Consider the following 13,040-nt stretch of genomic DNA (forward strand, 5'->3'; position numbering starts at 1 on the left):
GATTACAACACTGTTCCTTGTCATAAATCACCAGGAGACCTTTTTTCTTCATCTTATTTTATCACAATACTGTTGCCATTTGTCAAAAAATATATCTGCTTCGGTTTCACTTTAGCCAAGTTAGTTAGAATATTGAGGAGGTACTTTCTTAGAAATGTGTTGACCCTCTGCTACCACCTGCTGGCAAAGTAGCAAAATGTTTTTTGAACGTTAAATAGTGCAGCTTGCTATTGAAAGAAATTTGGCTATTAGAAAGAATTAGTTGGTACAAATAATAGTCCTTTGTTTAAAAACAATCGCTCAATGTGAACCGTTGTCCTCGTGAAATATTGAAAATAGCTATTTCATCGGATACCTTGTCACCGGAGTATGGGCGCAGAGACGCATCTTCCTGCTCTGCCATCTACATTGTCTTTAAAATTGAAAAAAAATATTGTTTTGGGGGGCATGCATGAACCAGGAGACTTGTGGAACTGCAAACATTTATTTATTAAACTTGCAGGTAGAGATTAGGAAATCTGAGTATCAGTCACCGAGTGGTGGCACTCTCAGTCTAATGATGTACCCAGGCTCGTCTCAACTTTTTTAAGACGCCACCTTTCCTTGTTTTCAACATCCATTTTAAGCACCCCTTATTCCTGAAATCAAGGAGTCCGTATAAACAATTACATCACCCTGATGCAGCGAATGTTCTAACCTGCACAAGACAATCAGACATCTCTGTGTATTGCCCTGCTTGCCTTCACTCACAGAATGATTTCACACAAGCATCTTCTGAATAAAATGTGCAAGTGTCTATGCATGATTAACTCGCTGTTTATGTATCGAACACTAGCTAGAACACTCAGGCTTCTGTGCTGCAGACATTTCCTGTGGAGTATACACAGAATGGGGGGCTTTGGAATGCTAATGCCCCCCCCCCCCAGTGAGCTGTGACTGTGACTTGTCAGCATTCTCCATTTCCCACTTGTGTCTGCCCCAGGCCAGTAATACAAAATAAGACTTAAAAGAAATATATACAAAAAACAACCCGTTATCAGGATTTCACAGAGGCAAACCTCTGTGTTTTACACTTCAAAAAGCACCCGTTTCCTCGTGTTCAGGAATGAGGATGCATACCGCAAAACAATGTAAGTGCCAGCCCTGGGTACCGTGTGCTGGAGCCAGTTGGAACGGGTTCAGAGTAGGCGTCCTCTTGGCCCGAGCCTGTGACGAATTACCTCATCAAACGCGCTTCACTCTTGCCTGCCCACTGTGGCGTCTGCGCACCTTCACGCACTTGTTTCCTCTGCGATGCGAAGGCAGCCCAGAGCAGGCTGGCACATACCTCCCTTTCGCACAGCTAAAGAGGTACAGGAGTCGAGTTAATATTTAGGGTATATTCTCCGAGTGTTGTCAGCATTCTTCTTTCATTCTCTGAATGCTAAATGGTCCCTATGCAAACGGGCGTAACCAAAGGCCTAGTACGCGGGTGCTGCAGCGTCGGGCCGCACCCAGGAAAGGCCAATTGCGTGAAATTCCCTATATGTTACAATGGGATTTTTTTTTTGCCCCCACCAAACGCCCTCCCCACTGTCCCTAGCCCTCCTCCCCTCCAGCCCCTTCCTGCCCCGCTGGGAAAACCAGAAGTCAACGCCCTTCGTCACAACACAACTGTAACTTCTTTTGGGGGTTCAGGGAGTTGTGTCAGAGGGAGGGCAAGGATGGGGGAGACTAACGGTCACATGGTAGGGGACGGGGTTCCTTCTGAGACTTTGTGTGGGTGGGGCACATTTACTTGCACGATGCCTCATTCCCGTTTTCCCAAATGAATGCACAGCAGTGTGCTTTTAGCACTTAAGAAAATACAGGGCGGCCCTTTCACTTAAAAATTGCAGAGAGGGGAACTGCCATATTTGTCCTTATGTGCAAACAATTCCCCTGCATGCATTTTTATTTATTTGCACCATGAAGTGCAAAACAAAGGTGTAAATGCAGGCGTACTTGCCTGTATGCCTTAACTTGTTCGTGTAGTAGTGGCAATTGAGTAAATAGCACTTGCATTTTATGCACAGCAAACAGTGTTTGCAATAGATTCCTTTGGTGTAAAAAACAGTCAGAGTCCATAAGAATCCAAAGCATTTGTGCTAGCATGAAAATATCACCCTGGCATAAATGCCAATGTCTTTGCATGACAGAGAGGATGGAGCTTGCGGATAGGGCAATTTTGTTCGGTGCCCCCTCTCCACCATACAAATAAATGAAAATATGGCGCAGCAAAAAAATACATGTGTAAATTCTTTACACATACATTTTATACCTGATTTCTATGCTTCATCATAATAAACATGCCCTCCCTACTCTAAAAAAGGTCACCCGGTATATGTGGTACATTTCCAGCTGGCTGTAGAACATTTGATATCCACATAAAGCAAACTCTTTTTCGCATGCCAAGCTAGTGAACATCATTGATATGAACTAATGTTTACTAGGTAGCTTTTCTGTTTTACACTCATTGGGTCTGATTTACAAGGCGTTTTTCCCGTTGGAAAACACTTTTGTAAATCAGGCCCTTAGTCTTGGAAGCAGACACAGATTGCTAACTAATTGGAGCTGTAAGGTGGGGTCTTTCAGTTGGAAATACCCCATTGCGGTGCTTGTTGCCTAACAAGTCGCGACTAAAAGGCACTGCTGAGAACAAAATTAAAGTGATTACGCAGACCCAGACTCGTCTTCTTTTTGTCCTGCTCTCGAGGGCTCAGAAGGTCTCGTACGAATGGCCCATCATTTTTGGGGGTTGGGAGCTGGAGCTCAACTAGTCCAATGGTGTTGTGCCCATGTACACAAGAACACACTCTACAAAATGCCTCCACGGGATGATGAACTTCAGAACTTCCTGTAACACCTACTACAGAAGGCAGTGAGATAGATGTTGCTCTGTCCAGCAGGGTTGTTGCCTTCATTTCCTGATGCTTCCAACTCGGTTGAACTTCTCAGGACATTATCTAGAGGCCCTATTGCATTCACTCACTTCTGTCATGGTCTCTGAAATCAGTCTGCTCGTTGATAGCTCTCCTTTCATAAAAAGACACTCCCTCCGTATTCCAAACTCTGCTGTCCATGGTGGGTGGCTGTGATTGCATAAGGCCTTGCTTTACTCATGACTGTATCTAACATTGACCCAATCACCTTGGTGTATGTCAGGAGACTTCCCCACATGCTTTCATCATAGTTCTGCTTCAGTTTCATTTGTTTTTTCACTTCCCCTGCCACAGTATGTCTTTGACTGATGCCCCGGCATCCTCTCTGACATATGGTTCTTAGAGCCCAAATAGAGCTCTTCTCCTATTGGTCCATTGATTCCACGACACACCATTAACTCTATTGGGTGTCAGTCTCTAGACAGCCACCATTTCTATTGCCATGAGCTTTGGGAATCTGTTTAAAAGAGGCTTTCTGTGATTAACATATTCACTCTCTCTATTTGCCATTTGGTTTCCGGGGGATAGAGGACTTATTTAACCTGCTTGATACTCAGAGCCGGCCTTAGGGGGGGGCGAGCCGGGCGACTGCCCGGGGCGCCATTCCCCCCAGGGCACCTTTTGCCCCTGCCACGCCAGCTCGGGGGAGTCTTTCAAGGGCTCCCCGTGCTGGCGTTGTGGGACAAGGCGCAGCAGGCGGCCTTTTACTGTAAAAAGTGCCTGCGGCGGTGGGTGCATTTAAATGCACCCATTCGCCCTGGACACTTTTCACAAGAAAAGGCGCCATTAGCCCCCCACCACGCCAGCTCCGGGGAGTATTTCAAGCGCTCCCCCGAGCTGGCGTGGTGGCCGAAGGTGTGGCAAGCGCCTCATTGTCATTGAATGAACCCGCGATGGCCGGCTCATTCAATGACAATGGGGTGCTAACGGCACCTATTTAACCTCCTCGCCTGAGCGAGGAGGTTAAAAATAAATAAATAAATAAAGTTGCCCATCCTGGCCCTGCCCCCTTCCGCCCCACCCCCTGTTAACCAGAGGGGCGCGGTGGGCGAGGGGGGGCCCAGTTCGCCCAGGGCGCTGCTGCCCTTAAGGCCGGCCCAGTTGATACTGCACTCTTCTAGGAAGGCCACCATCACGTTCAAAGCGAGGTTGTCACTAACTAGCCCTTTGGGAAAAGCCTTCCCTTCTGAATATATCTCTCATGCCATCAATCACTACCCAAGATGTCATCTCTTAGTCAAAATGAAGTTCTATGCACTAGGACAGACAATCCGCCGTTTCTGTGTCTTAATAGCTATGACGTTGCATCTGATCGAGGGGGGGCTATAATGCCCCTCTATGGGTTCTCGACGACGCATCCCACCTTTAGTAAGGGCCAGTCCGAAATGTCTTCCATGCAACCTGTGGATAACCACTGACCTAGCCCTGAAAGGAGGATGACATTGTAATCTCTGAAAACCACATGCACGTTCATTGAAACACGAGGGGTGATTTGTCTGTACGGGTGGAGTACGAAAGGTTCACTTCTTTCATTGGGCCAACCTTCACCCGCACATGGCAGAACTCTCTGCAGTTGATCATGAAAGCGCATTTCTTCAATTCACTCTCTCTTCACGTGTCTACTAGAGAGGCTACTGCAGCTCGCTCCTTCAGGAACCCTGTGGGGGCTGACCTTCTAAAGGGTAGCCATAACATGCATTCAGCTTGAGTGTTTTTCCTCCCAGGAGCATGTCCCATTGTTTATACTCTTGTAGTTCCGATGTCAGTATTTCAAACCTCAGAATGGATAATCCACCCGCCACCCCCAAGACTGTGCATATGCACAGGGTGTTTGAAGTCAGCCAGGAGGCACAATCTGTGACCCCATACATACATACCCTTTGAAGTGTGTCACTGCCCATGCACTGGCCAATATTTCCCATCCTATCACTGAATAGTTCCTTTCTGATACAGACATGTTTCATGTAACTGTGATGCTATTTCCATCCCCTTATTTCCCTTCTTCCTATGAGCCATGGTTACCTGTATTCGATGGGCACATGGGTATGGAATATGATAGACGTGTCCAGCTTTGCTTCAAATGGTCACCGATATGGTGCCTTCACAATGTAAGTCTTCAGCCCCCTAAGTATAACACCTTCTCTTTATTTTCATAGGAACTTGTAATCTGGTGTGTGGGTTTGCTGTGAGTGAGGCTGTATGTGTGAGGTCACTGGTTCTGTGATGTCACTGCTTGGGAACGTGAAGTGTTGGTGTATGTTTGCAGTGCTGGGTTCCAGGAGAGTCAGTTTGGACCTACTGAGCTGGCTGGGTGGATGTACCAGTGCTTTCTCTACAACGTAACTACTTGTAATAAACTTACCTGTTGACTTACGTCACTGGTCTTGGCTTTCCTGTGAGACAGGTGACCCACTTTACATCAGAACTCAGATCCCTCCTTTAACAACCAGTGCATGCATTAGATTCGACCAGAAACATTTGAAACAAGGTTCACAGAATGCTCTATTAAAGCTAAAACATAATTTAAATCCATCGTTGGAGGTGGGAGCTGGATCATCAATAATCCTCCTTAGTAGATCCAATGTTGGTCGGATTCTTTCACTACCGATGATTTAGCACAAGTATTTTATGGTTGCTGTCAGTCATTTAAACTTTTCTTTCCACAGGCAGATGTCATTTGTGGGAATCTGGCTTCAGTCCTTCGTTGTGGTCTAATTTCATCATCACCTTACATCAGGATATCTTCTTGCAAATAGTGCCCGTTTCTGACGTCAAACCAAGAAGTCCATCGCCCTCTTGAACAGCTAAGGGACTAAGGAGAGGAGTAATGACATGCAGGAATATCTGTATACTCCAAATGGAATTACACAGGTTAACGACTAGGATTCTTCACGTAACTTGATTTGAGGATAATGCGTTTCACGTATCGCTCTTGATAAAGAAGGGGCCTTTGTTCAGCATAAATGCCAACTTGGATACTGGGTGGAGATAGTTATAAGTAATTATTTCTCTGTTGAGAGTGCAGAGATCTCCACACTCTTGATGGCGCACGTCCCTTGAATTCCATAGTGCAGTTTTGGTAAACTGGGTGGCCTGCATGGGGATGGCCACACATCTTGGGGTGAACTACTACATGCAGAACATGTCTTGAGGCACTATTTTCTTGTACAGCTCCAAGGGAATAACAGGGAGTGCCATTAGTCAGACTTTGTTTCTATCAACTCTGTGCTGTATTCTGTGTAAGTGTATGTGTGAATGCAGAGGTAGGCCTCATGGAATGTGATGAGGTATGTTGGAACCTGGGGAACGATGGGGTTCCAAGAAAGGCAGTTAGGGGACTTGGAGCTGAGAGAGGAACCAGGGTGGATGCTAGTGACCTACTTGCCCACCTCTAACCTATGTAACCTGTACCTAAGAATAAATAAAGCATCCTGTTCTTTTGCACTTACCTGGGTCAGCCTGGTTCCTGCTCCTTGTTCACTTAGCTAACCCAGCCACTGCACTCTGGCCACTCCATGTGGTTTGGCACCTCAACTCATTTCACTGTCAAATTCGCTTACACAGCATCACTAACACCTTCACTGGGCGTCATTACGAGTTCGGCGGTAACCCTCAGGTGCTACCGGTGGGTTGCCGTGGAACTCGTAACACTGTTTGCACCAGGACATTACAAGTCCAGGATATCAGGCAGCGAAAAGTGTAAGTCCCCATTCCCATGGAGTGCCATTGGACTCCAAGGGAGTGGGGACACAGAAGCACCGGCACCGTTGCTAATGGTGCCGGTGCTTCAGCGACTACGCCGCCTACCGTAGCCATTGCTCCCATCAGGTCAGACCTGCGGGACGCAACAACCCCAGCAGGCAGAGTTGGAATGTGGCGTTCCGGAAAGGGTGCCGATATGGTGCGACCGGCACCCTTATTTCTGGACAGCCACACTTGGAATGAGGCCCACTGTCTCTCACTGCATCAATTTCCTCTTCCAGGGCAGTTAGCCTACAATGCCGCTGTTGCTGTAATTATTTTGAAAATTGACCTACACAGCCACACACACACTGTACGCTCTTTTTTTTGTGGGATTGTATTGATCATTGGCTTGTGAATTTATTGTGACAGTGGAAGCAGGCCCATCTGATATAGGTCCTATTGACTTTGGCATTTGTTCTGTTAATTTTCTGACCTGTCATAAGGTATTTGATCTTGCTTTGTGAGGCGCAGCATTGATTCAGTCAGCATGCTCCCTCAGGGCCACACACATAGTTCACGTCGCTGATAAGACCTCGGGCAGGGACTCACCTGGAAAAACTATTGATAAATCAGGCAGGGGACTAGAAAACAATCATAGAGGTCTTGCAACCGATGGTGATGATGGAACTTTTCAGTGTAACAAGGGGACATTGAACTCTCACCTCTTGCTCCCAGGACACAAGGTTTAGAACAAGAGGCCTCAGGATAAGACAATTTGCATATCTTATTTTGATCAGGTGTTCTCTTTGGAGTATTCACTTGTTTGGTACTTTGCCTGCCTTTCTGTGCACTTGTGTCTGACGCTGCAATCATAGTCCCAGTACTGTGCAATTCCATATCCCCAATCTAGCACCTAGTGACAGAGTGTAGGCTAGTCTCACACACAGAGAAAGCACATTAGCTAAAGCATGAAATGAAGAATTAGCATTTAGAATCTACAATTCTACCTTATAACCATTTGTAAAATGTAGATTTGACTTTAAATCAGAAAACACTGAAAGTCATTTCATAACCACAAAAATGCATTTAGCAAGGCAATTTCCCCAGCTTCATCTCAAAACAGACAGCATAAGTAATGATACAGCAATACATTGTTCAGCACTGAGGCTGGCCTACAGTCAGCTTCCTGTCACTGTTCGCCTACTTGTACCTTCTCGAATGCTCTGCCTTGACTTTTTGAAAAGGACAAGCTGTTCAAAACAGTTGTCAAAGGTCTGTGGGCTATAGGTTTTATTGGCCTTCCAGTTACGCTCACCTGGTTCCCACAGGGGCGTCGATCGGACCCGGAGAGCTGCGGTCTCCACCAACGTGATGCGTAGTGAAGAGATGACAGTCTGGACTGGCCTGCCTAATCTTGTCTGCTGGACTCGTAGAAGTATTCTCCTGCAAGTGGAGAAAGGGATTTAGCCACCCGTGGACTTTAGTGATAGCCCCCCCCAACTGTTCTCGTTCTCCCCACTAATCACCTCCGATATCCCCTCTTGGTAACCTCACCTTATGTTTTTAAATGATGAGCTCTCCATCCTGCATGGCATGCAGGGGCGCGTAGATACCAGTTACTTCACTGGGTTGAAGGTACTGGAGGAGTTCCAGAGGAATATTGACTCCAGTGTCTATAAAGTTCAAAGAGTTCAATATGTCCGATGTTCACTCTTGTTCCATTCCCTCGTTAGGTTGCAGCTGGGTCCAAAAGAATATTGCCTGGAGGCAGCTGATGGCGTTCAGGTAAGAGTCTGTATTACCAAACACTGTCCGGTAAAAGTTGCATGAGTTTAACTTGCTGTTTTCTCTCCCTTTAGAGGTGCGGCATAGAAAGATGCAGCAAATTAAAGGATAATACCTCCGGTGGTAAAGCAGGTAAGCCTATGGTGGCAAATAGATTGTCTTTGTCGGTTTTCTCGGCTCACCTTGTTATTCCTTTGTTTTCCCCCCAGGTGCTGGGTTTTCGACGAAGAAAATGATGGTGGCAGCGCCAAGTTGAAAGATGCGGTGGACTGGTGAGTATAACGCGGCGCTGCTGCTGGTGAAGCGACGCATGCTGAAATAATGTCCTTTCCAGGCTCGGAAATGTGCTGTGTCCGGAATCACGTAAGGAATCAAATAATGTCTGTGATCTAACCTCTTCTCCTTTCTTTTCCTTTTGTCTAGGAGCTCCGGATTCGTGGCGGGCGTGGCAGAAGACTGGATGCTGACTTGCAGACACGGTGAGCGTTACGCTGCTGGATGCAGAATAACACGAAGCATGAGCTGCTGTTCGGGCGTGGTTTAAATAGCCTGCAAAGTAGTCCCAGGTAAGAAGTTCCCCAGAACCACACCCGAGTAAAAAATAGTCCCTGTAATAAAATAGTCCCATCCAGGCCTCACGTTGGCTTGGACTCATTTGCAGCATGGTCTGGATAAGGTAAGTAAAGTCTATGAGCCTGACGCCTATGGTGCCAGGACTGATTTCTATGATGAGCCTGGCGCCTAAGGCACCAGGACTGAATCCAAACAGCCCCCAGCCGGGGCTATTGGGGTTTTAATGGGTATCTGGATGCCTGCTCCCAGGGATTATGGACTCGATCCGGATGCCCGGGGGTAGGCATCATGACACTTCCAGGTGCCATTTCCCCTGCACTTCAGACATAGTTCACCTACTTTGGGACCATATTGACTTGCTATGGAGAAATTGAGTATGCCTTGTGGTTCCCCTACACCGGACGCACAAGATCCCATTTCCTGTCACTTCTTCATCCTTTGCCCACCACGTAGGTGCTCTTCATTTTATAACCTTCAAATATTGTCATAGCCAACATCTGTTTCACCCCCTTCTTTGGCTTCTGGCTCCTTCCTGGATTGGTCACAGAACTTCAATGATAAGCGCTGTATGAATTGGTAAGAGGCCCAACCCACAGCCAAACTGTTTCCTTCCATGTATAACAGCAATATCATGGGATGATGACTACAATCATAAGACCACACGTTATGTTTTCATCAACAGTGGAGAGAACTAGTCAGGATTCATGCATCAGAATCGGTAGGACCATTAGCTACAATACATTAGTAAGGGAATGGCTTTAGTAGAGATGAAACATTAGCAAAAACAATGTAAAATCATATATACCATAATGTCTTGACTGTATTTTGTGTATTTGTAACACATACTCTAACCCATGTATATTTTTAGTCATGGCATTCACTTCCCTTCCAGTTCTCTTTGGGTGGGCCAGCGCCTAGCTGCCTCCTCTTGCTCTAGTCAGCAGCACCGGCATAAAACTCCACCCACGATAGCAAACATCAAATGAACCATCATTCCAAGAGGGATCCAGCGTCCCACACCACCATAGCCATGCCCATAAAGCACCAAGCAGTCCACTAGAACTTTCAGGCAACCTGTTCCAGGCCATTGATCCCATAGGAGTCTCCATTCTAACACTACCATCATTTTCATGTGCCCAAAAATCCATCCAGATGGCAGATCGTGGCTTAGGAAGCAAGGGCAAATTTGCTATCCTGCCACTTGTTCATGGTTTTAACACATCCTTGTTGACGCTGTCAACCAAGCTTCATGGAAGGCCTCAAAACCTGACCACCCCTGAGCCAGAGGCATAATCGCAGAATACTCTAGGAACAAATGCGCACCCCCCCCTGGATAATCTTGCATGTGCGCAGGCCACTCTTAGTAAAAAACAAACCCTTGACTCTACAGTAGCTGCCAATGCCAAGATGATACGTACATGCTGAACATTGTGCTTTACAAATACCACTTACTGAAATAAAAAATAAACATGCACACTTCCAAATATAGACAATTGCCCCAAGACACAAGTAGCTCCATGCTATACTGCACACACCTACATTTCCCTGTACATTAGCATTTCCCGAGAACCCCACAGCGACACAGAACTGTGCAGTAGCCTCCATATGAGTCACAAGAAACTCTTTAGCCACAGTATTTACTGCACATTCAAAGAAATATCCTTATGGAAATAGCAGGGATCTGTACAACTCTAACTTTATCCCTTAGGTAAAATGTCAGGTTTCAGCCACCTATAATGCAAGGAGGTGACTACAGTACAGGGGGGAGGCCTAGAGGACAGAGCCACAGCGCAGAGGACTGAACTGCGAATGAAGGAGCTTAAAAATATCACTTTAGGCTTACAAATAGATATGGATTGTCCACCTCTGCATTGTGGTAGCGTAGATGGTACAGTAAGGTTGGACCAGCAACTTTCCCACTTCCTCTGGCCCCACTCCACACATTCCTCTTTCTTACAGTCACTCCAGACTTTGCTGCCTAGACTGTATATGCCCTGACAATCCCAAGATAAACCCTTGCGGTGGATTGGGAATGCTTAAGCACATCCAAGTGGCTCCAAATTGCCTTGCACTGCTTGATCACATCCCAAGCTCATCACACAACCGATCACATGCTCACTGAGCACACTTAATCGATAGTATCAGATCCGCCAGCTAGAGTACACCTCTAACATATCAGTGTCTCTGCACTACAGTGGTTATTTACTTTACTTGCTCTTCCTTTATCTAAAGTTCCGTCCACATGCACCCTTCACCAAAGCACCCCACTACCTTTTTTTACCTGCCTCCAACTGTGTTTTTCACGCTCTGGCTGCCCCTGAGCTCCCTCACAGCGCAACCGCTCATCTTCTCACCACAGATCAAGGTATGGAAACCCAGTTAGAACTCTTAAGGTGGCAACAAGCATAGAATGCCTATCACAATACACCACATTGTGACATTATCCACTGTCTAATCCTGGGTCGAAGAGTGCCAGACAAGAAAGGGTCCCACTTTCCCCTTCACTAAGCACTGATTATAGTCTTCAATAGAGTGTCCAGGGCTGAAGTCTTCAAGTTTATGAAACAAAATGCAGCCTTACAAAATAAGAGGTCTTATTTTGAATTAAAATCCGAGTTTGGGCCTTAATTCATTGCATCTGCGGCAGAAACACCAGCTTCAATAGTATTTTAGGACCTTTAGGTCAATGAAACAAACTACAAATAAATTGTCATTTTTTCGCTATGTATTTTTATTTTATCAAAGCAATGTAAAAAAAAAGTTGAGAACATGTTGAGCTCCTCTTTTAATTTCCCATATATCACCAATTTATGTGTCAGAGAAACAACTAAGTAAAAGAACTTTGGATTTAGTGCCTCATTACAAGAATGATGGCATTTACGGTGCTAAATACACCAAGGTATTACTTATGCGAATCCCGCCAAACTGAATTAACATTATCGCATGCAGGAATGGAAAGTCTCTGCTTAATTTAGGGTAATAGTTATACCCCATTATTGAGTCCCATAGGATCTGATTGGGGATAGATGAAACTACCCCATATGGTAATTCCACCTCGGTCATTACCGCTATTTTAAGTGGAGGTAATTTCTCCGCTTCCACTTCCTCCACTTACAAGTAGGCAGTTTTATAGTACAAGGAGTCTGGAACCCATAATTGTGCTGAGCTCTAAAAGAGGTGTTTTTCCAAATAACCTCCCTTTTTATCATTACCTGCAACTTTAACGAGGCACTTAGGGACTTCTCTAAGCTATCAAACACACTCAAGTACATACCAACAGCACTTAGAGAACTTTGTTCTACCTGTGTTTAAAAACCTTGTTAGGATAAAGGAGCAACATGCTGGATTAAATTAAAACAGCACAAGGAATTATTTACGTGTCTGAGCCCAAAACATTACTAGAAGCATCCAAATTTAGTACATTGAAGCTCTATCCATTACTGATGTGGAGTGTCTCCTAAGGCACTGAAAGCAAGGGACCCATGTCTGTATAGCATTCGGAATTTAGGGTGAAACCCTGAACATTTTGATAGTTTCCAAAAGTGTGAGAGCACCTTGAAGTGCGGGACATGGAGCCGGTAAGTTATTTATACTTGCTTTATTTACTTAAAGCTAGCTCTGTGCTGAATCCATGCGAACCCTGCTCTCCAGCCACCACCAGACTCCTACACCGCCTCACGTTCCTCTCCCCGCTGCAGTTCTTGCATCACGTCATAGGCTCCATGACATGATGCACTCCAACAATATACATCCCCTTTCTTTCACCACGATCCTTCCACTGACAGTTCTGCCCCCACTGCTAACCAGCATAGTCGTCTAGATCAGGCAGTCCATTGTAATTCCACGCACCCATTGAAGTAGATGATGAAATACTAACCGTGCCTAACACAGATGATCTTCCGAATCTTTAAGATGGTCTTGATTCCGGCGCATTACTTGATGAGCCTGACAAGGAAGAATCTCAGCTTGAATCTCTGCCCCTTTCAGATGGTCTTGATTCCATCATCATCACCCTTTCCATATTCCATACCCTTACAT

The sequence above is a fragment of the Ambystoma mexicanum genome, chromosome 7p (genome assembly GCF_040938575.1).
Source record: "Ambystoma mexicanum isolate Mex_15411 chromosome 7p, UKY_AmexF1_1, whole genome shotgun sequence".
Taxonomy (NCBI): Eukaryota; Metazoa; Chordata; class Amphibia; order Caudata; family Ambystomatidae; genus Ambystoma; species Ambystoma mexicanum.